This window comes from Ovis aries, chromosome 25 (genome assembly GCF_016772045.2).
Source record: "Ovis aries strain OAR_USU_Benz2616 breed Rambouillet chromosome 25, ARS-UI_Ramb_v3.0, whole genome shotgun sequence".
In the NCBI taxonomy this organism is placed as follows: Eukaryota; Metazoa; Chordata; class Mammalia; order Artiodactyla; family Bovidae; genus Ovis; species Ovis aries.
The window spans coordinates 29,641,102-29,664,676 of NC_056078.1; the positions used below are offsets into that span (position 1 = coordinate 29,641,102).

At 36.8% G+C, this 23,575-nt stretch overlaps 1 protein-coding gene across 2 annotated transcripts in view; it reads left to right on the forward strand.

The window, feature by feature from the left end:
• Positions 1 to 23,575, forward strand: part of ADK (adenosine kinase) — a 544,106-nt gene that overhangs the window by 412,213 nt on the left and 108,318 nt on the right. The window lies entirely within an intron of this gene.

Consider the following 23,575-nt stretch of genomic DNA (forward strand, 5'->3'; position numbering starts at 1 on the left):
ATATATGGTTTAAGTGCATCAAAAGTTAAATAATAAAATAAATGATAATTGCCCAATAGTATACAAAGAGTCCCTACCCAAACCAAAATAATACAGAATGATAAAAAAAAAGTATGTTTCTTCTGTAGAAGTACTATATGGTAAGAAAATGTTACTGGTGTGAAAGGTTTGGCTGTAATCATTTCTAGAATCACAAAATGAATAAATCATCAAAAAAAAGATACCTGGAGGTAGCCAGTTTATAGATAGGCAGAATATGTGGTCGTTTGAGAGTTTGTGAATTTATGTATTGGAGAATATCCTTATTTGTTTGCTTATTTCACCATTTGCCAGATACTCCTTTGTGTTGAAGCTTTCACTTTTATTAAAGTAGACGTACCTTGTGGAAATTTTGAATACCAACTGTTGTAAAATATTAATACTTCAGTGTGAATAACTTTTAATCCTCTCCTCATCTTAGTTTTGGATAGGGAAAGAGAGAGACAATGAGAAAATTCAAAGTCTCTGGAGAAGAAGAACCATGGGAGTCTAGGTTTGTTTACCTTTGTACACCTTGCAGTGACATCTGAATACACCCTTTATCTGCACATTATATATGTGTCTACTCCTCATATCTACACATTTCATTGAAATTGATGGGAACAGTTAGAATATTTTAAAGTGTTCACTCTTTATAGCTTGTACAGCATCATTATATGAGTCAGAGTTGAAGCAGAGGAGCGGAACCAGTAGAACCATATAGATAATATGGATTTCTTACAAAGAATTGGCATATACAGTTCTGAAGGCTGACTAAAGTTTAAAGTCTACTTAAGAACAGAAGATGATGAGCAGGTTAAAATCATATGGGTGTATGTGGGATAGAGTCTCTGTTTAGGGAAAGCCTAGGCTCTCTTTTGGGTTTCCTGGGGGCTCAGTGATAGTCTGCCTGCCAATACCAGAAATGTGGGTTTGATCTCTGGTTCGGGAAGATCCCCTGGAGAAGGAATTAGTGACCCCTCCAATATTTTTACCTGGACAGTCCCATGGACAGAGGAGCCTGATAGGCTACAGTCCACGCGATCGCAAAAGAGTCAGACACAAGTTAGTGACTAAACAACAAGCTCTCTTTTGTAGAGCTCACTGATTATGTCCCACTTGGGATTTACTTAAAGTTAACTGATTAGGGACTCTAATTTCATCTGCAAAATTCCATCCCAGCAGCAGATAGATTAGTGCTTGGTTGAATAACTGGGAAAGATAGTTCAGCCTAAGCAAGATAATGTGCCCCAGCGCCTCCCAAAAGCCATCAGAATCATTTAGACATAATTAAGCAATAATTGTTACCTTGGCTATAATTCACAAAAATAATAGTTCCCCTACAACTGGTAACCTCAAGAATCATTTACATTAGCACCGTTCACACTCAGAAACTAAGCTTTGTTGCTAGTCTTAAAGTAGAAAGATCTCCTTAAGAAGCAATCAATCTATCCCTTCATTTTTCAGGTGAAGATCTAAGGCCCAGAAAAACTGTGAAATTTAATTTTGTTTTAATACTTGAAATATCTCATTTAGGGATATATTTTAATTGAGTTAGTCTTTCACCTAAAGTCCTGCAAGATTCATCTAAGAGTATAAATAGAGCACTGAAAATACTCCATTTTTAGTTCAATTATCAGTTTGTAATATTATTATATGTGAAAGATCTTGGTACTTAGAAATGTGTTTCTTTGGGTATAGAGCTTAAAATCTGGATATTTAATGAAGAACTTTGTAGAGATGGCTTTTATGAGAATGAATTTTGTCCTCTTTGGAGGATTAAAAACATGTTTTAAGCACTCTCATAAGGATTAGTGACACAGTTTTAGTATTTCTCCATTGCCTTGCCTGCTACCTTTTCCTTGTAATTTTTTATACTGGATCCCTAGTTTGCCCTTTGATATTATGATGTATAATTAAAGTTTAACTGAAATTTGGTTGTGAGTTTTTTTGTGCTTAATTGTGTATATATGATGTTCCTGCGGAGGACGCAATGGCAACCCACTCCAGTACTTTTGCCTGGAAAACTCCATGGATGGAGGAGCCTGGTAGGCTATAGTCCATGGGGTCACTAAGAGTCGGACACAACTAAGCAACTTCACTTTCACTTTTCACTTGCACACGTTGGAGAAGGAAATGGCAACCCCCTCCAGTGTTCTTGCTTGTAGAATCCCAGGGACAGGGGAGCCTGGTGGGCTGCCGTCTATGGGGTCGCACAGAGTCGGACATGACTGAAGCAACTTAGAAGCAGCAGCAGCAGCATGATGTTCTTGAATACTTGCATAATCTCCCACTAAAGGTCCGTAAAGACCATATATTAATTCAAAAAATATGTAAATGACTGTTATGTGCCTAACACTTCTCTTGATGCAGTGGTGAGCAAGATGGATAGTCTAGTAGGAAAATGATACAGGAAACACCAGCATTAATTATGGAAAGTATCTGTACTGCGAGAGTATAGAGACATGATTCATGGTTTTTGTTTTTTAATTTGGCCACTTCCTGGTGTGTGTGTGTGTGTGTGTGTGTGTGTGTGTGTGCCACTCAGACATGTCCAATTCTTTGGGACTCCATGGACTATAGCCCGCCAGGCTCCTCTGTCCATGGGATTTCCCATGCAAGAATACTGTAATGGGTAGCCATTTCCTTTTTCAGGTGAATCTTCCCAACCCAGGGATGGACCCCGCATCTCCTGAGGCTCCTGCATTGGCAGGCTGGTTCTTTCATTCATGCTCTTAGTCTCATTGTTCCTGACCTTTAACCTTTGTTTTGAGATCAGTATATTGGTTTGAACTAATTGAAACTGCCAGTGACCAAGTGAATAGGACATAACTAAAAAAAGTTGAAGTCCTTATTATGTTGCTGCATCACTAATCCAGGCTTCTAGCTAAATTCCAAAATATAAATTAAATCTCTTATCAAATGTGGCACATAAAATTTTAGGATCCTTTTTAGTGTGGTGCATGTGTTTTCAATAAATGCCTGCTTTGGCAAGAAATTAAACCAGCCTTTGTGTCAAGTACACTTGCGTTATATTTTATGCTCTATAACTTTAAAGCTGTTCTTGCAAACCAGGTCAAAGGCAGAATTAAATTTGATTTCTGTATTTGGTTTTATATTCAACAGACACCATTTTTTCTTTGGTTATGTTGTGTTGTGAGGATTTGGTTTATTATTATTATTTTTTTGTGAACAAAATTCAGAATCCATAACACCATCTTTCCACTAACCAGTCTCCTGTCATGGTGGCCTATTTCCAGTTTTAAAAACTGTTGACCTATTTCTCTTCTTGTCTCAGACTCCTTTCATGTTCTTTTCCCTCTGCCTTGACCTGTGGTATTAACTTTTATTCACCCACTAAATTATTCATTCTTTAAAGATTCCATCTTCATTCACACCACCAAATCTTAGTTAGATCCTGCTTAATAGTTTCTTCTGTATTTTTAGTTGCTATTAGTTCCTGGTACATAGTGGTAAATGAAAGGATGGATTAATATACTGAGCACTTATTATGTTCTAATCAATATAAAATGCCCTCAAGGAACTTAAGTTTGAGTTCCAAAGGCCCATGTTACTTTGTAAATGATATTCTTAGTTTCACTTTATGGAACAAAATTACCAGTTCTGAATGGAATAAGTATAAAGATATAAGAATGTACATTTATGTAAATGCATGTATACCTATGTCTGTGTATGGCATGTTACAAAGTAAAGTGAATATTTTACTGTGGTTGCTGTCAAGAAACCTTGAAAGCTACCACTTTAGTGGATGCTGTTGTGTAATAATTTCCTAACAAGTATTTCCAGAAAAGCAATCTATTTCACTTATCAACTTCCCCAGGCATCTCTCTGTTTCTGCAGCTTTGGCTTCTCACATTTGTTTGCTTAGAGTCAAAAGCCAAAATCAGAAATCTCCCAGAAAATGCTGTTAATGTTTAAGTTCAAGGAGCCCATCAAAATTTGGAGGAAAGCCTCTTTAAAAAAAGGAAACACTGTATAACATTCTACCTTTAATTTTCAAAACCTGAAAACCTTCTCAAGCCTAGGAAAGCTAATGGTATTTCATCTGTTCTCTTTATTGGACCATGTGCCCCATCCTGTGATTTTCTTAGAATTCTATAATACTTCATATTTTTATGCTTTTACTTTGTTTTTCTTCTCAGGATGATCTTTCAGGAAAGAGCAGGGAAATCCTTTTTCTCCAACAAACCTTTCTAATTTTTTTAAAGCTCTTTGAATTTTCTCACCATTTTGGTATATATATTTCTCAGTTTTTATGTACTATACTTTCATGTACTTGGTTATATAAACATTATTTTGTACTGGATGTAGGCTTTTCTGTGTTTGTTTTATTCTTACTCGTTAATTTCACATTTGTCTCCACCCAAAAAGTTGTCTCTTGAATCTTATTTTCATTAAATTTAGTGCAATTTTAAATTGCTTTCCTGGGAAATTAGATGCACATCATTATTGGGGTGCTTTCCTTTACCTCCCCAGAGTTGTTACACAAAGTATAGCACTCAGGGAATTACCACCAGTCTCCACCCTCTTATCTTCTGTCCACATTGGCTCTGCTGAGATCCCTAGCCGTTAGCTTTGGAAGTTCAGCGGCTCTGCTGCTTCCTCTGCACGAAAGTTTTGACTAAGGTTGGTAGCTTTAGTAGCTTATATTTAATTTTCTATGTTGGATATTTTCTCTTGACCCTTCAAGATTGACTTTTGACTCTTTCCCTTCCCTATTTTGTGCCCGAAGGTCCTTAGAAAATTGCTGAGTATTGGTAGCATGGAGAGAAAATGTCCTTGTGAGGCCCTAAATTTTTTAAAATGTGGTTTTAAATCCCTGGGAGCCCCAAGGTCAGGTGAAAGTAGAAGAGTTCAAAAAGAAGAGGGGGCAGGTTAGAGCCTGGAAAGTCAAATGATGGGACTTAGAATATAGCCTAACTCCAGGAACATTACTGTATCCTTTCTGTGGGCTTGTTGAGTTCCATACTATTCCCAGGTAACTGAAGGAGAGAGTTAAATATTTTAACAATCAAGATTGCTGAATATGAGACTGGCGATTTTTAAACAAGTGATCATATCAACAATAAAGCATAAATCTTGTCTTAATAAGACACCACTTGCAGTTCTATTTTTCAGATTAATGAATATGATTAAAAATAAGATAGAATTAAAACTTTAGAAAACGGTTAACGGTTAAAATCCAAATTGGATGTGAAATAAAGGCCAAATTGTTATTTTCAGTCATGTGGTGCATATTTCCATATGTTCTAAAAATCCTTAAGAACTTGGCATAAAGTTCTGCTAAAATAATTTCTGCTTCTTAAATGACAGGTGTCCCATCTTTTATTGTAGTGTTAACTCAGAATCCATACAGTATGAAAATGCATAGTACGAAAGATAAATTTGTAAGCATTTGCCTCAGAATCATCACTATAGTACATTGACTTGCAGCCTATTTCTATATCCTTCCTCTCCTTCACCTAGCCTCCTTATGTCTTTACTTGCACCTTCTTTTTCATTTTAACCACCATCACTTCTCTATCAGATGGTTCTTGTTTCTACTTCTGAATACATTTAAACGCCATTTATGCAGTCATAAAATCTTATTGAATTTATGTTTAAACCTAATGGGATTCAGCAGTCATTTGAAACTGCAACATAATTATTAAATGTTGATTTTAATGCCAGTGATGATTCACATTTTCCAACCTCTGTATTTTGCAATTTGTTTCTCTTGGCAGGAGTTTGTTTTCATATACATGAATAAGGCAAAAGGTTTCCTGAATTTTGGCTTTCAGAAAGAAGGAACGAATCTTTTACTGTCTTCTGGTGGTTTGGTCACTAAGTCGTGTTGGACTCTTGTGAGGCCATGGACTGTAGCATGCCTGGTTCCTCTGATCATGGAATTCTCCAGGCAAGAATACTGGAGTGGGTTGCCATTACCTTCTCCAGAAGTGAAAGTCGCTCAGTCCTGTCCAACTCTTTGCAACCCCATACAGTCCATGGAGTTCTCCAGGCCAGAATACTGGAGTGGGTAGCTTTTTCCCTTCTCCAGCAGATCTTCCCAATCCAGGAATCAAACCAGGTTCTCCTGCATTGCAGGCAGATTCTTAAGCAACTGAGCTATCAGGGAAGCCCCTTACTGTCTTCTAAAATGTTGCTTTACCTTTAGCAAAAAGATACAAGCAGTAAAAACTGACAGATATTTAAATCTCACTGATTTAGTCCAGTCATTTCTTGGTAGAATCTCTGGACTTTCTGCTTGAAGGAGCTTTCTCTAATATGCTTTCTGTAGTTCTTAGGTACCTTCCAAAAACTCAGTTGTATAGTCATTGAATTATATACTTAGACGGACTTGAGAAAGTGTTAAGCCTCTCATTCTCAAGGTGAGGAGACGGAGTTTGCCTTGCCCACAGTCACACTATAGGTAAAGAAAGAGACAAAGAAAGAACTGGAATCCAAGTTTCTTGATTCCAAGTCCAGGATTCTTTGATTTTATTTCATTATATTATGTAACTTGGAAGGAAAACCTAAATAAAAAGGTTTGCCCAAAATTTATTATATTGTGTATATATTTTTTTTTAGTTTTTTATTTTTTAAATTTTAATATCTTTAATTCTTACATGCTATTTTATAACTTATCATTTCTATACTTTACTTTTTGAGTTAAATTATTTTGTATTCATCACCTGTTCTCTGATCTGCCATCTAAAAATCTTCACCTGTCTTCCCTGTTATATCCAGTCTGTATATTGCCACTAGATAAATCAGTCTTTACAAAGTGTAGAACTAATTAGGCTGCCTATCACATAATATCTCTCACCTCCTCCATCGGCCTACCACATAGTTAAATGAATTAAATCCAGTCTTCTAACTCATTGCAGTGTAAATCTACCTTTCAAATCTTAGTGCTTTCGAGTCCTGTATTCATAGCTTATGATCCACCCACATTGGACCACTTGCTACTGACAGGACACACCTGTCATTTTCCGTACCTTCCTATCCTTCCTAAAATTTTGCCTTTTAGATTTATAGCAAATTCTACTTCTACCGTAAAGCCTTTTCTTTTGGTTTCTCTCATTTTCACTTCCATTGCAACATACTGTAGTCCGAGTTTAATTTTTGCTTTCATCTTCATTATTTCCTTATTTTTGATTAATCAGATGAGTCTTGCACAGTGCCTTATAACTTTGGAAATAAAAAGTACCTAAAAAGTCTCTAATATGGTCATTGGTTGCTAAAATTCTTATGAAAGTTAGGGATTACTACCGTCCCTATATTCCTGCATTAGATAATCAAAAATCTATCCAGGTCATTAGAACCAAGAGAAGTCCAGCAACTCCCATTCCTATCCAGCGATCAATAGTATCTGACTAACATTGTCATGGTGATTACATGGAGGCTGGAGATACAAAATACCTGCTATGAAATGCCTGTTCTGAGCCTATTACAGTCACCAAATTTCATAGTTTATGCAATATCTGTAGAATATACACTGTTTATATTTTGCTTTGGGGAGACTAATCAGAGGCCTTTTTTTCTTATGCAGTTGCACATAAAATCATGCCATGTTCTGTGGCAGCTATGTTTTCAGATGCTGTGCATGATAATACACTGAGTAATTTAGGATGCTCCTGAAAAACCTTAAATAGAACTTGATTTTAGTATTTTTTCATATATGCAGTTTATGCAGTTTGCTTCTTAAGAATGTACTGTTGCTTTTTTGTGACTCTTGACTTTTCTTGCCATCATTTCAAAAAAGAAAAATAAATTACTATCTACCTATTAATTAACAAAGGGTAATTGAAGGAAGTAGGGAAAACCACTAGACCATTCAGGTATGACCTAAATCAAATCTCTTATGATTATACAAGGGAAGTGAGAAATAGATTTAAGGGACTAGATCTGATAGATAGAGTGCCTGATGAACTATGGATGGAGGTTTGTGACATTGTATAGGAAACAGAGATCAAGACCATCCCCATGGAAAAGAAATGCAAAAAAGCAAAATGGCTGTCTGGGGAGGCCTTACAAATAGCTGTGAAAAAAGAAGTGAAAAGCAAGGGAGAAAAGGAAAGATATAAGCATCTGAATACAGAGTTCCAAAGAATAGGAAGGAGAGATAAGAAAGCCTTCCTCAGCGATCAGTGCAAAGAAATAGAGGAAAACAACAGAATGGGAAAGACTAGAGATCTCTTCAAGAAAATCAGAGATACCAAGGGAACATTTCATGCAAAGATGGGCTCAATAAAGGACAGAAACGGTATGGACCTAACAGAAGCAGAAGATATTAAGAAGAGGTGGCAAGAAGACACAGAAGAACTATACAAAAAAGATCTTCATGATCAAGATAATCACGGTGTGATCACTCACCTAGAGCCAGACATCCTGGAATGTGAAGTCAAGTGGGCCTTAGAAAGCATCACTACAAACAAAGCTAGTGGAGGTGATGGAATTCCAGTTGCGCTGTTTCAAATTCTGAAAGATGATGCTGATAAAGTGGTGCACTCAATATGCCAGCAAATTTGGAAAACTCAGCAGTGGCCACAGGACTGGAAAAAGTCAGTTTTCATTCCAATCCCAAAGAAAGGCAATGCCAAAGAATGCTCAAACTACCACACAATTGCACTCATCTCATTTCCAAGCCAGGCTTCAGCAATACATGAACTGTGAACTTGCAAATGTTCAAGCTGGTTTTAGAAAAGGCAGAGGAACCAGAGATCAAATTGCCAACATCCACTGGATCATGGAAAAAGCAAAAGAGTTCCAGAAAAACATCTATTTCTGCTTTATTGACTGTGCCAAAACCTTTGACTGTGTGGATCACAATCAACTGTGGAAAATTCTGAAAGAGATAGAAATATCAGACCACCTGACCTGCCTCTTAAGATACCTATATGCAGCCCAGGAAGCAATAGTTAGTACTGGACATGGAACAACAGACTGGTTCCAGATAGGAAAAGGAGTACGTCAAGGATGAATATTGTCACCTGCTTATTTAACTTATATGCAGAGTACATCATGAGAAACGCTGGGCTGGAAGAAACACAAGCTGGAATCAAGATTGCCGGGAGAAATATCAATAACCTCAGATATGCAGATGACACTACCCTTATGGCAGAAAGTGAAGAGGAACTTAAAAGCCTCTTGATGAAAGTGAAAGAGGAGAGTGAAAAAGTTGGCTTAAAGATCAACATTCAGAAGATGAAGATCATAGCATCTGGTCTCATCACTTCATGGGAAATAGATGGGGAAACAGTGGCAGACTTTATTTTTGGGGTTCCAAAATCACTGCAGATGGTGATTGCAGCCATGAAATTAAGAGATGCTTACTTCTTGGAAGGAAAGTTATGACCAACCTAGATAGCATGTTAAAAAGCAGAGATATTACTTTGCCAACAAAGGTCCGTCTAGTCAAGGCTATGGTTTTTCTAGTGTTCATGTGTGGATGTGAAAGTTGGACTGTGAAGAAAGCTGAGTGCCAAAGAATTGACATGCTCTTGAACTGTGGTGTTGGAGAAGACTCTTGTGAGTCTCTTGAACTGCAAGGAGATCCAACCAGTCCATTCTAAAGGAGATCAGTCCTGGGTGTTCATTGGAAAGACTGATGCTGAAGCTGAAACTCGAATACTTTGGCCACCTCATGCAAAGAGTTGACTCATTGGAAAAGACTCTGATGTTGGGAGGGATTGGGGGCAGGAGGAGAAGGGGATGACAGAGGATGAGATGGCTGGATGACATTACCAGCTTGATGGACATGAGTTTGAGTGAACTCTGGGAGTTGGTGATGGGCAGGGAGGCCTGGCGTGCTGTGATTCATGGGGTCGCAAAGAGTCAGACACAACTGAGCAACTGAACTGAACTGCATGTAAAGGTAGCAGAGTAGGAAGAGAAGTTATTGATAACTGAAAATCGCTATAATAACAAATCCATTGTTTAGTGTTGGTTGTCCAAGTGAATGTTAACCATGGCAGTGATAAAGTGAATTACTCTGAAGTGGAAGTGGGTGATACAATAATGTGCTCCTTAATCCAACTCCTTGCCTTCATCCTGCAACTGCTAATCCAATATTGCCTAATTACCAGACTCTTCTGGGTTGGTGAGCACATCTCAGGCAGGCCCCTGTTTTGTCCAAACCATGTCTAATATGCTCTGTCTAGTGAAGAATTGACTTTCCTGTTTGTGAGGTAGAGTGCCTGTTAATTAGAAATGTAACTCAGATCATTCCTTTCACCATGAAGTTTTTAGATATGTTATCATTGCTTCTAGCTTCTGTTTCCAGAGGCTCACTATCTAAATTAGATCTTGTTCTTGGAAAACTTGGACATCCCTGGTGGCTCAGATGGTAAAGAATCCACTTGCAATGTGGGAGACCTGGGTTTGATCCCTGGGAAGGGAAGATCCTCTAGAGAAGAGAAGAGCTCCCCATTCCAATATTCTTGTCTAGAGAATTCCAGGGACAGAGGAGCCTGGTGGGCTGCATACAGTCCATGGGGTCACAAAGAGTTGGACATGCTTAACCAGCTAACACTTGGAAAACGTAATACATAAGATCAATTTATGAATGTCAGTTTCTCTTCTTTTGAAATCAGAAAATTTAACATTACGTCTTGAGCTGCACATGTATGGGGTTGTATCTATAATGATATGTGCACTGACAGTGAAAAAGTGATATGTATTACATTGGATGTATTAGCATTCATTTACTAAAGAAAATAAATGGCATTTTGAAGTTGTGAATCTACCATAATGGGTTGTGGCTGGTTGTAAGCTCATTTAGACTTCTATTTCTATCCCAAGTGCTATAAATTCTCTAATTATCATATATGTCAGCAAAGTAAAATAGTAGCTTATCATAAAACCACTTAGTAGATAACTTATCAAGTCTTTAAACCTGAGTTGAGACTTGCTGTTTACCCCTGTTATTTAATCTGTATGGAAGAGGTTGTTTTGTGGGTTTTGTTTAGTTATTTTTGTTGATTTTCTTTGTAGCTGTTCTTGCTACTTCCATTATAAATATTGCTGCTTATCTTTGTTGAGCTGTATTAGACCCTTTGATATCCACTATCTGGCAGTGATGTCTAGACTGTGCCTATCTTTGAAAACATAGTTTAATATTTCAGAGTTAACCATTCTTCCAGGAAAAACTATTTCCACAATTATTTGTGTGATGCTTGGAAAGAGACAAGTGCCAAAATCCTTTATGGTAACTTCCCAGAGCAGGACAACTGCAGAAATAGCTCAAATACATATTGAATGAATACTGTCACGGAACACCTACGGCCAGCAATTTGCTGGCCAAATCTTAGGTCTCATTCCAGAAAAGCTCAATATACATGAGTAGAAAGATCTTTTACCTTTTAAAATGTGTTTCTTTTAAAACAGTTTAACTCATTCCAGCTCTCATTTGTTTAATTCATACTCTGTGTGAGGTATAATTCTAAGATACGATATAAAAATTAGTTCTCAAAGAAACTGATAAGGTAGGGGAGAAAATACACTGCGTAAATAAATTGTAAAGCAGTGTAAGAAATAACAGAGAAATACACAGAGCACCAAGATCTCTAAAACAGAAGTATGAAGGACAACAAATCAAGTCATTGATCTAATGTAGAGGTATTTCTTCTTTGCTTAATGTAGGTGAGTGCTTTATCCTTATCATTTGGTAAATCAACAAAGATGTATTATCTATTCTGGGCAGAGCAACATATCAGATGTTTTGAGGATATAAAATAAAAAAGTTTCTATGCTAAGAATTTGTAATCTAGTAAGAGAGATAAGCTGTCTACACACATAACGATTTCCAGTCGGTACATAACTGCCAAAAAAAGAAACCTTTACAATTTTAGCAAAACTCTTCTGCAATGCAGAAAGCCACTTCTGGAGATGGGAAGGAAAGACCATGAACAATTCAAGAAGGCTTCCATTAAGGAGAAGATGGTTGAACTAACCCTGGAGGGATTGGTAGGATTTTGACAAGGGTGGTTGAAGGGTATTCTAATTCATTTAGTGCCTACATGTGCAAAGTAGCATGAAGGCAAAAAAGCCTGAGGCATGTTCAGAGAATAACAAGTATTCTAGTTTGAGTGGCATCTGGTACATGTACAAGAGAATAGTAAAAGATCAGGCTAGGAAGAAAAAGTAGGGGCACTTTATGGAGGACCTTTGAAAGTCAGGCTTTGGAACTTTTATCAGTACTTTATCAGGAAGCAGTAGGTAGCTTTTTGAACAAAGGCTAATCAGAGTTGATATTTAGGAAGGTGGATCTAATGATTGGGTGTAAGCATGCATTCAAATATGCATATGACTGTTTAAGAGACTATAGCAGTAATCTAGGCAAGAGGTAATACAGGCCTGACCTAGGTTTCTGTGGGTAAGAATGACGACAAGACTATATAGGCATTGTGCTTATAAAATGTACTTGGCAGAACTTGGAAGCTGTCAAATGTGAAGAGAAAGAAAATGTCAAAGGGTCTCTGGAAGTGAGGAAGTATATCTGAGGATGTTACCAAATGAAAGGAATAAAGGAAATTACCCCAAAAAAATGTAAAGAGAGACAAGATTGAAAAGTTGATATCTCAATTTCTAGGTAAGACTATGTTTAGGGAAGTTAATAAATTTGAAGATAAGCAACAGGGAAGGTGAGAGAGAAAGGGAAAGATGATATGTAACAGAAAAGTAGGGAGGAATGTTTCTTGGAGAGGGTGGAAAAATTCACACTCTAAAGCATCAAAAAAAAAAAAAAGAATCTCAGTTTTTCATCTGTTAAATTAAAATAAAATTGGAAAAATGCAAGCAAGAGGGCTTAAATATGTAGGAGTAAGTAGGAAGTCTGACCAAAGACTAGAAAGAGGGAAAATATTTATTCAGGAAATGAAGACTAATTGGTAATGCAAAGAAATTTGGACAGGGATTAAAATTATGCTTCTGAAGAAATAGAAGGAAATGACTATTCTTAAAATAGGAGAAAATAAATATTTCTTAAAATAATTATTCCTAACTTTTACACCATGGAGAAATCCTTCATCACTCTAGAAGAGAGATCAAGTCCTATTCAGAAAGGTGAAGGAGAAAGCTAGGATTGGTGACCAACGGGAAAAGTTTCTGAAATGGATATAGGTTGAAGCCGATTTATAATACTATGTACAATAAGTCAAAAATACTTTTAACAAAAATCCCATTTGTTAGCCAGTCACTTTATAATGTTCAGTACAATAAAAATGCCGGTGCTTTGTTACTACCTCTGTGCTGAATTACCTTCATTTCCCAGTGTGTTGTTGGTATCTAATGAAAACTCATACTTTGTTACAGAGACTCCTAAGCACATAGGCAAGCACTTGGATTAAATGTTATCTCAGATTTTGACAAAAGGTTTGTGAGGCGGGGGGGAAAGGGAATTCCCTGGCAGTTCAGTGGTTAGGACTCCTCACTTCCACTGCAAGGGGGCAACAGGTTCGATCACACATGGGGCAGCCCAAAAGGAAAAAAAAAGGTTTGCAAGGTAGATGAATATCTCTTGGTTCTAGTTTGTAGACTTAAGATGATTGTCTCCCATTTCATTATCAAATGCAGTACTGGCTTTTCAAAAGTAGCTTTTTAAACATATTTATCTTAGAGGTCGGGTAAGGGAGTTATGCTTTCAGCTAAGTATTTATGGAGATACATATTATGTTGGGTGTTTCCTATCCTCTTTCTGTAATTATTTTTTTAATAGCCTGACTTTTTTTTCCATTGACTTCTTTATAGTTTCATTTTTGTTGTGGGGTTTTTTTGGTTAGTGGTGGTAGTGTGCTCTTCGCTTTCTTTTTTCTTTTCCTTGAGAGACCTGTATTGATGGTTACCACCATGCCTAACCTTGTTTCTTCCCACTGGCCATTATGAAAATTCTAATTTTGTCTATATTAGATTTGTTTCTAAGGTATACTGCTACTGTACACTTTCTGCATAATTATTGTGACTCACTTGGCAAGAATGAAAATAATACGGGGTTTTGGTGATACTTGAATGGAATGTTGTTATATACACATCCGTAGTTTAAAAATTATGACCTGAGAAGAACTACCTTTTCCACCCCGACCCCCTTCGCCAACTAGAGGTTAGGAGATTAGATGCTTCTCATTTTGTTTTCTTTTTGTTTGTTTGTTTGTTTTAAACTATTTTTTAAATGTTATTAAGTCACAATGTGTTCCTATAAGTTTCTTTTTAAATTAATTCAGTAATATTTTGGGTTGTGAATGTTGTTATGATTTCTAATTGTTTCCTCTTCTCCCTTGAAAGACCAGGAGACTCAAAGAATAGAGGAGCTTTTATGATAGGTTCTGCTGATAGGGCCATTAGGGTGGCCATAGAGGGCGGAAACTATGTAGCAGTGATTATCACACCTTGACCCTAAGGTAGCAGTGATTATCATACCTTGACCTTAGGAAGGTGTGATAGGAAGCTTAGGAACTTTAAGAAGCTTAATGCATGGGATATAGAAAAAATAAAGGATATTGGTACACATTTGAGAGAAAAGATTAAGATACTTAATAAAAATGCCAATCTCTCCCCATCCTAAGGTCTTTGTTTCCTTTTTTGATCTAATTTTTAACACTGATCAGTAATACCTTTCTCATTGCCCCACGTAAACATGTATCTAAACTTGTAAGAATCAATTATTTATCTTGTCTTTTACTGTTTTTTATTAATATAAGTGACTCAAGTTTTGCATTTTTTTTCTTTTTCCAATAAATGAGGTACGTAACATCTGTCTAAAGATACATTTTACTTATCTTAAGGTTAACAAGCTGTAGCCTGGTCTCCATAGGCCTTCAGTTCTTCACTGGTAATGCAGTAAAGAAGAAAAATGTCTGTTTTAAAACTTATACGTATTCTATTAATAGCGTAAAACAGGGATTGCTCAAGTTCAAGTGACCTAACATTCATATTTGGAGTCCTAGAGAGGAGAAACAAAACAGATATTTGAAGTAAAAAAGAGTGAAAATGTTCCAAATTTGAAGAATACTATAAACCCAGAAATCAAAGAAGCCCAACAAACCGCAAAAGAAACAAGGAAAAAAACTACACCAAGGAACATCATAATCACATTGCATAAAGTCAGTGATAAATCTTAAAACAGATTTTTAAAGATATATTCTATATAGAGAAACAAAGATAAGAATGCATCTGAGGGCTTCCCTGGTCGCTCAGGGATGATCCTGCCAGGTCAGGAGACATGGGTCTGATCCCTGATCCATGAAGATCCCACATGCTGCAGAGCAGCTAACCACGTGCCACAACTATTGAGTCTGTGTTCTAGAGCCCAGGAGCCAAGAAAGAATGCATCTGAAACAGTGCAAGCTGAAACTCAGAGAAAAATTGTCAATCTCAAATTCTATACCCTGCAAAAATATCTTTCAAAAATGAAAATGAGGTTAAGACAAAACAGCTAAAAGAGTTCAGCAGACCAGCACAAACCGTTCAGAAATCATCAGATCCAGCTGCCAGCTATTATGAATACATTTTATTTGGTATTGAATATATACTTTAATGTCTCCAAACCTTCAGATTTTTATTTATGAAAGGAGAAGAATACGTATTTTATGGGATTTTTATGAGGATCAAATGAAATGAAAATAATTGACACCTGTTAAGTGTCTTCATTATGCCATGCACATGGTATCTCACTAGAAATGGAAATAAAACACCCAATAAGAGGCCTACTCCCCTAATCGTTTTCTTATCCTATCACCTCTCCTCTTTTTTTTTAAGCAGCTGAAAAACTTGGGTTAGTCTATAAGTTAGCCCAAATAGCTAGTCAATCAAATTTTGATGAAATACTTTTCCTAAACTTGCTTTCCTTTACCTACCATCATTAAATATGCATAACAGTGGGCGTGATGAACAGCTTTCCTTGGTAAAACAGACATATCACCTAGTAAATCATTTTGTGAAAGGATTAAGTATGTTCTAAACTGAACCTAATTTATTTGGCTTATAATTCAGCTATGTGATTTTTTTCAGTCATGTTTATGAAGGTATACTTTATACACTGTTTAATTTTTATCATTGGATAGGGGCCATGCTTGTCTTTATAGCTTATACATTGCCCCACAGAGTTTTTGACACTCAATAAATGTTAAATAACATTTATATTCAGCATTCTGCAGGCAGGAAGCATATGGTAATAAATGCCAGAGCACAGGTTGAAAATCTCCCAGAAGTTGTATGTTCTTTGAAAAACCAGTACAGATATTTTCATGAATGAAACATTTTAAAAGGGGTTTCTCAGATTTATATTTACTTAAAAATATTATCCAGCCTTTGTTTACTTTATTTACAAGTTAAAACTTTTCCTCTTCACAAATAATTTAGTATTAAAAGTAGTATAACATTAATGCAGTCTCATAGGAAAATATGTAAATATTTTTATAAATAAGTACAAAGTACATTTTGTAAATAGTACAAGGTAAAAGTAACTCATAGTGTGAAGGATAGTGTGAAGAAATATTTAGAGGCTTAAGCAATATCAGTTAGTTTGGTTCAGTCATGACCAACTCTTTGGGACCCCATGGACTGCAGCACACCAGGCTTCCCTGTCCATCCCAGCTCCTGGAGCTTGCTCAAACTCATGTCCATTGAGTTGGTGATGCCATTCAACCATCTCATCCTCTGTCGTCCCCTTCTCCTCTCACCTTCAGTCTTTCCCAGCATCAGGGTCTTTTCCAATAAGTCAGTGCTTTACATCAGGTGGCCAAAGTATTAAGAGTTTCAGCTTCACCATCAGTCCTTCCAATGAATATTCAGGATTGATTTCCCTTATGATTGACTGGTTTGATCTCCTTGCTGTCCAAGGGACTCTCAAGAATCTTCTCCAGCACCACAGTTCAAAAGCATCAGTTCTTCGATGCTCAACTTTCTTTATAGTCCAACTCTCACATCCATACATGACTACTGGAAGAACCATAGCTTTGACTAGATGTGTCTTCGTTGCCTAAGAAATGTCTCTGCCTTTCAGTATGCTGTCTAGGTTGGTCATAGCTTTTCTTCCAAGGAGCAAGCGTCTTTTAATTTCATGGCTGCAATCACCATCTTCAGTGATTTTGGAGACCAAGAAAATTAAGTCTGTCATTGTTTCCATTGTTTCCCCATCTATTTGCCGTGACGTGATGAGACCAGATGCCATGATCCTATTATTTTTTGAATGTTAAGTTTTAAGCCAGCCTTTTCACTCTTCTCTTTCACTTTCATCAAGAGGCTCTTTAGTTCTTCTTTGCTTTCTGCCATAAGTGTGGTGTCATCTGCGTATCTGAGGTTATTGATTTTTTCTCCCGGCAATCTCAACTCCGGCATGTGCTTCATCCAGCCCAGCATTTCACATGATGTACTCTGCATATAAGTTAAATAAGCAGGGTGACAATATACAGCCTTGACATACTCCTTTCCCAACTTGAAATCAGTCTGTCTTTCCCTGTCTGGTTCTAGCTGTTGCTTCTTGACCTGCATACAGATTTCTCAAGAGGCAGGTAAGGTGGTCTGGTATTCCAATCTCTTGAAGAATTTTCCAGGTTGTTGTGATCTACACAGTCAAAGGCTTGGAAGTAATAAAGCAGAAGTAGATTTTTTTTCCTGCAACTCTCTTGCTTTTCCATGATCCAACAGATGTTGGCAATTTGATCTCTGGTTCCTCTGCCTTTTCTAAATACAGCTTGAACATCTGGAAGTTCACAGTTCATGTATTTTTGAAGCCTGGTTTGGAGAATTTTGAGCATCATTTCGCTAGCATATGAAATGAGTGCAACTGTGCGGTAGTTTGAACATTCTTTGGCTTTGCCCTTCTTTGGGATTGGAATGAATACTGACCTTTTCCAATCCTGTGGTCACTGCTGAGTTTTTAAAACTTGCTGACATATTGAGCGCAGCACTTTAACAGGATCATCTTTTAGGATTTGATTAAGCAATATAAGTCTTCATAATGCTATAGTCCATAGGGTCACAAATAGTCAGACATGACTGAGCAACTGAACTCAGCTGAATATAGGAAAGAAATTAACAGCAGATAGTTCTTTATCATTAAATGTCAGCATGACTCAGAGGTGTATCACTGCTACAGCTAAGAAATGATTAATCACAATCAGGTATAGAAAACCATTTAGATAATATGTTTCTAAATTATCTTTCCTTTATTTTCTCACCTGTGATTGATCTGTTAGCCACGCTTGTTTGGTTTGACTTTTGTGAGGATTTTTTTTAAGGATTAGCATAATCTGAATAGAGAGGTTTTCTGAATTGGACCATGTTAGTTAAACTCTTATAGGCTTAGATTCCTCATGTATAAGATGTGGATAGAGAATCTGGGCACAGCTTAGTTCGGTGCCTCTGAATTCAGAGTCTCTTACAAGGCTGAAGTCAGGATGTCAGCCAGGGCTGTAGTCCTGTCACTGCCTGGGGAGGATTCACTTCCAAGCTCATTCACGTGGCTGTTAGCAAGCCCTAGATCCTCTCTGATGGTTAGTTATGGGCCACTCCATGGGGGAGCTCACAACATGGCAGCTCATTTCCCCTAGAGCGAGAGCTGAGAGCGAGCATGTGAGCAAGAGAACGAACAAATGACATCCCATCACTTTTTGTCAGGTATTTGTTAAAAGTGAGTCTCTTAGTCCAGACAACACACAAAGGGGAGAAAATTTTACAAGGATTTGAATGTCGCCAGTTAGGCACACAGTAGGCAACCATTTTAGAGGCTTCCTGCTACATATATGATCCATAGATAGGACAAATCATGGAATGTACTCTGGATGCTCTGAAATTCATTTGCTTAAATTTTCCTAAGATTTTACCAAAAGCTTGAATTTAATAGGTGATATGATTTTATAGTTCACATTAAATATTTTCCTTATTCCTAGTAATAATCCAGTCAGTTTTGTTGGCCTCCGTTTTACTAATATAAACTGATATATACTGAGTGACTTGCCCAAGATTACGTATCAAATGAGCTATAAAATGGTAACCTTAGTGAAGATCTTCTAAGCCAACTACTCTTTCTATTTGTCTGTAACTGCTTCCTGACCAGTACTATCTTGCATTTAAAGCCTTCAAGAAAGGCTTCATACATATAATTGTATAAAAATATATGGATTTTATTTATATGCAGAGATTTTTATACATAGATTTATATAGATAGAGACAGACATAGATATCATTCCATCTTAGACTCTCATGTGCACCGCACCATTTAGGATTTACAGTATTGTTTCAAATATTGCAAGTCAAAGTCCAATAAGATGTATAACAGCTGTAACACTGATGTATCTCTAGCATTATAGTATCTGTTAGCCTAAAACTGTCCTTGCAGGGTAAATACTAGTTGGATGGAGAGATGAACAAACAAAATAGAACTGTTTTGGTGGTTCCATTCTCCCTTGGTTTTTCCCAGAGCTCTGGCTGGACTCCTATGACTTGAGTGAAGACCATGCAAACTCCAGTGAGTTTGCTGCTTCCTGTTTGCATTGGAGCAGCAAAATAGTTTATTTTGAATGGATGAGCTGCCTTCTGTGGATAGTCAGAAGTTTTCTTTCTTTGGTCCTAAGTTGGATGTTCTTTTTTTACTTCAGTCCATGAAGTTTCAGTCAACACCCAAGATCCCTCGTGTCCTATATCGAAAAACAGAGTGGTAACATAAGCAAGCAGATAATAGCTCTAAATGGATTCAGTGCCTTGAAATGTAGAGCCAGAAGTAGGAGAGCAAGGGTTATGAGCTATGATAGTGGTGGGTAGTTTGTAGTTACACCCTTCAGATTACCCTGGAGAAAAGAGAGATGATTTTTTAAGGCATGTTGCTAAATTCTTAAAATAACTTTGTGGTTTGGTTAGTAGGAACATCTTGTTTCCCTAAAGGAAAAGGATAGTTCCTACAACCAATAAGTTAATTTGGCAAAGTCTCAGGATATAAGGCCAATAATACAGAAATCATTTGTATTTCTATGTAACTAGTAACAGATAATTAGAATGAGAATAACAATATGGCCTGTTTATGGTTTTAGTTTTATAGTGACTACAGATAATTCTACATAAAATCAAGGTGTTATCAGGCCAAATGCAAAGAAAATGGTTTTCTTCTTAGATATAAAGGAAATTGTTGTATTTTCATACACACAGACACACACTGGAGTTGTTCCTTCCTTTCCTGTATAACCTGAGAACTGTGCTTTTTAGTAGCGGTTTGCTAATCCCTTTAAATAGTTCTTCATGTAAGTATTCCATAGTTTTCATTAACCATGAATTTCAGCTTTATTTTTTAAACCTCTACTCAAAAACTGTTCTTGGTTGTTGCTGCATCCTTTTAGCCTAGTCGGTGAAGCAGCAAGCCTACTGCAAATCCTAAATAGCGTGGTGTAGATGAGAGCCTAAGACTTTAATTATATGCCATTTTATTCACAACACTCAATTCCAGGAAGGAAAAAAATGACTTTGTTGTTGTAAAAAGACATATGTGAGTATCATTCATTGTAAACCAAAAATGATACTGTATTATGGCTTAGACAACAATGGGAACTGATTTTGAAAATGTGACCTGTATGAGAAGCTGAATAATAGTGAAAGTTATCAAAATGGAAAGTAGTGTTAATGTGAAATCCAGCCTTCTCAGAAATACTCTTTCCTGGCCTGTTTCGTTTTGCTTTTGTTGCTTGTCATGCATGAATGAAAGTGCTACACTCTCAGGGGAGCAGGAAAGCCTCTGTGTCGGTTGTTTATTTCCTTAATCCCGCCTCCTTTGTGATTTTTGATGTCAGATCTAAAATGGAAAGCCTGTAAATATAATGATTATCACATGGATAATCACCTGCATTAGGGACCGCCATGCTTCTCTATTCTAACCCTAGCTGTTCTCCACATGTCACATCCACTCTGCGGTTGGATTTTAACCTGACTGCTTCATTAGATTTGTGAAACTCAGTACGTGGCGCCCTGGGGCAGCACAGATGGGGACTTGCTTGTTTTCTTTTCTCACTTTTACTGCGAAGGCACGCTAAAAAGTCCTTTTCAATTTAGTGTGATCAGTTCACTTGGAATTACCCCTGATATTTGGAACCTGCCTTACTGTTCTGCCCGCCATTTATGCCTTTTTTCTTCCCTGATTTCTGACCTAATGCCTTTTCTCTTTTGTCCCTCCATGCAGTGAATCTTAGGACTAAAATTCTCCATCAAATTCTTACTGGGTCAAACTGTTCCTCTGTGTTGTTTTATTTGTTTTGCTGTGAGGGAAAAATAAATGTTGTTCCATCGTTGTATCTACAAACACCTTCAGATCAGAGGTTAGCTGTGGGAAAGTCTGCAGTGATGTGAGCCAGCTGCCTTTACTAATGGAGTGACTGGGGGGCACCAACCCAAGATCAAAGGAAGGTGGGAGGAAGTCGGGAGATAAGATCTTTTTAAGCTATAGAACAAGTGCTTAGCTTTTCAGTGATAGGGCACAACTCTGCAAACCTGTGTGAGGGGGCGCTAAGATAGAAAATTGAGTTGACTTTTCTTTAGCATGTCCTTCCTCAGTCAGAAATATGTTAGTGCTTGGAATAGTTTACAGATGTGGAAGAGTCCTAGGGCTCAGTTTCATTGAAGAATAATGATCTGACATTGGTAAATGTGCCTTCTTGCAATTAGTCAGTTCTGTTGTACCATAACGGATCACAGTCTATTGCTTCTTACTTTGGGGAGCAAAACTGGATATTAAAAAGGCAACTTACCTACTGTATGTGAATTTTGAGTTTTTATGTCTTAGTACAATTTTAGTTGTACAGATTTGTCATATTAACTTTGTCTTACAGTCCTTTAGGTTTCTTTCATGCCTCTGATAAAGTTCCATATAAATAAGTAGTTCTCACAAAGCTGTTTTGTTGGTTTTTTTCTATAAGAATTAGCTTGGTTAATTCTTGAGTTGGACAACTTGGAAAAATTTTACATTGCTATCTTTTGAACCCTATCCTTTTCCTTGACATCCAAGCTAGTAAATATTATTGACTGTCTGGTATACAAGATTCTGGTGGAAGTAAATTGTCAAGAAGGCTAACCATCCTTACCCCAATTGTCAAGATCATGATTTAATTTGTTTTATCTGTATCAACTAAGGTTAACTCAATCAGTTTTATGCTTCTCTAGTGAACAGCCTAAGGAGCTGTACTTTCAGCTTATCACTTCCTATTAACTTCAGTGTTTAATTGTGATAGTATGTTTCACTCTTCTCAGACCCTCAAAGTGGTTCTTTAAACTTACATGGTATTAGCATATTGGACTATAACTGCATACATACTTCTTTTCTCTATGTTTTCCTTAACATGTAGATAGTACCCAGATTTGTGCTGGAGACATTAACTGTAGTTTCTGCCTTACATGGTTTGGTGCAGCAGTCATTTTAGTCAAGTTGGATCTGCTCACTACTCAGGCTCACATCCCATCCTTCTATTAATATCTCTTGGCAAAGATAATTCTGGAGGAATGTAAGTTAAGATGTAGAGACTCTTGACAGTTGTCTGCAGGTTTTTTTTTTTTTCGTCTTCAAGAGGGAAGTGGAATTGAAAAGTAATATTGCCTCCATTTTCTGTATCAGTACTAAAATGAAAATATATGCACAAAGTAGAGAAAGAAGAAAGGGAAAGGATTTGATTACACAGATGTGTTTTTGTCATTTGATAGCCTATTATAAGGGCATTAGATTATATAATAATGTTCATCAGATTGTGCCCTTAAGATATATTTAATATCTAGAAAAACATTGTTTTCAAATTTTTAACTAAATTTTAAAAAATATTCAGCATTTGTTACCCTGTCATCTTAAATCAGAGAGAAATGCGGGGGTAGACATTTTATTACACAAATTTTCAAACAGGCAAAAATAATACTGAATACATCTAGATACATTAATATTTTACCATTTTTGCTTCACTTTCTTTTTTTAAGTTTTCTAAAATAAATTACATATACCATGCCATTTTATCCCAGGATACTTCAGGATACACCTGAAAATCTAGGATTTTTTTCATAGCAAGTTGATAATTCCTAACATTATTTGATTTCCATTTCATAATCAGACTTACCCAAAATGTATTTTACAACTGGTTTGTTCAAACAGTTTCCAATTAAAATCTGTACATTACTCCTATACATTTTATCATGATGTTGACTTACTAAAAAGACCAAGATACTTGTCCTGTCTGACGGTAAAGTGTCTGTCTACAGTGCAAGAGACCTGGGTTCGATCCCTGGGTTGGGAAGATCCCCTGGAGAAGGAAATGGCAATCCACTCCAGGACTATTGCCTGGAAAATCCCATGGACAGAGGAGCCTGGTAGGCTACAGCCCATGGGGTCGCAAAGAGTCAGACACAACTGAGCGACTTCACTTCACTATGGATTTGTTTATTAGCTTTCTCAGTGTATCATTTAACTTGTTCTTCTATCCTCTATATATTTCCTGTAGATTGCAAGTTATTGAATAAAATTTTGATTAATTCATGTTAAAAACTTTATAGATGGTGCTCTGTATGTTATACTACATTATGACAGAAGCCACAGACTATTTGG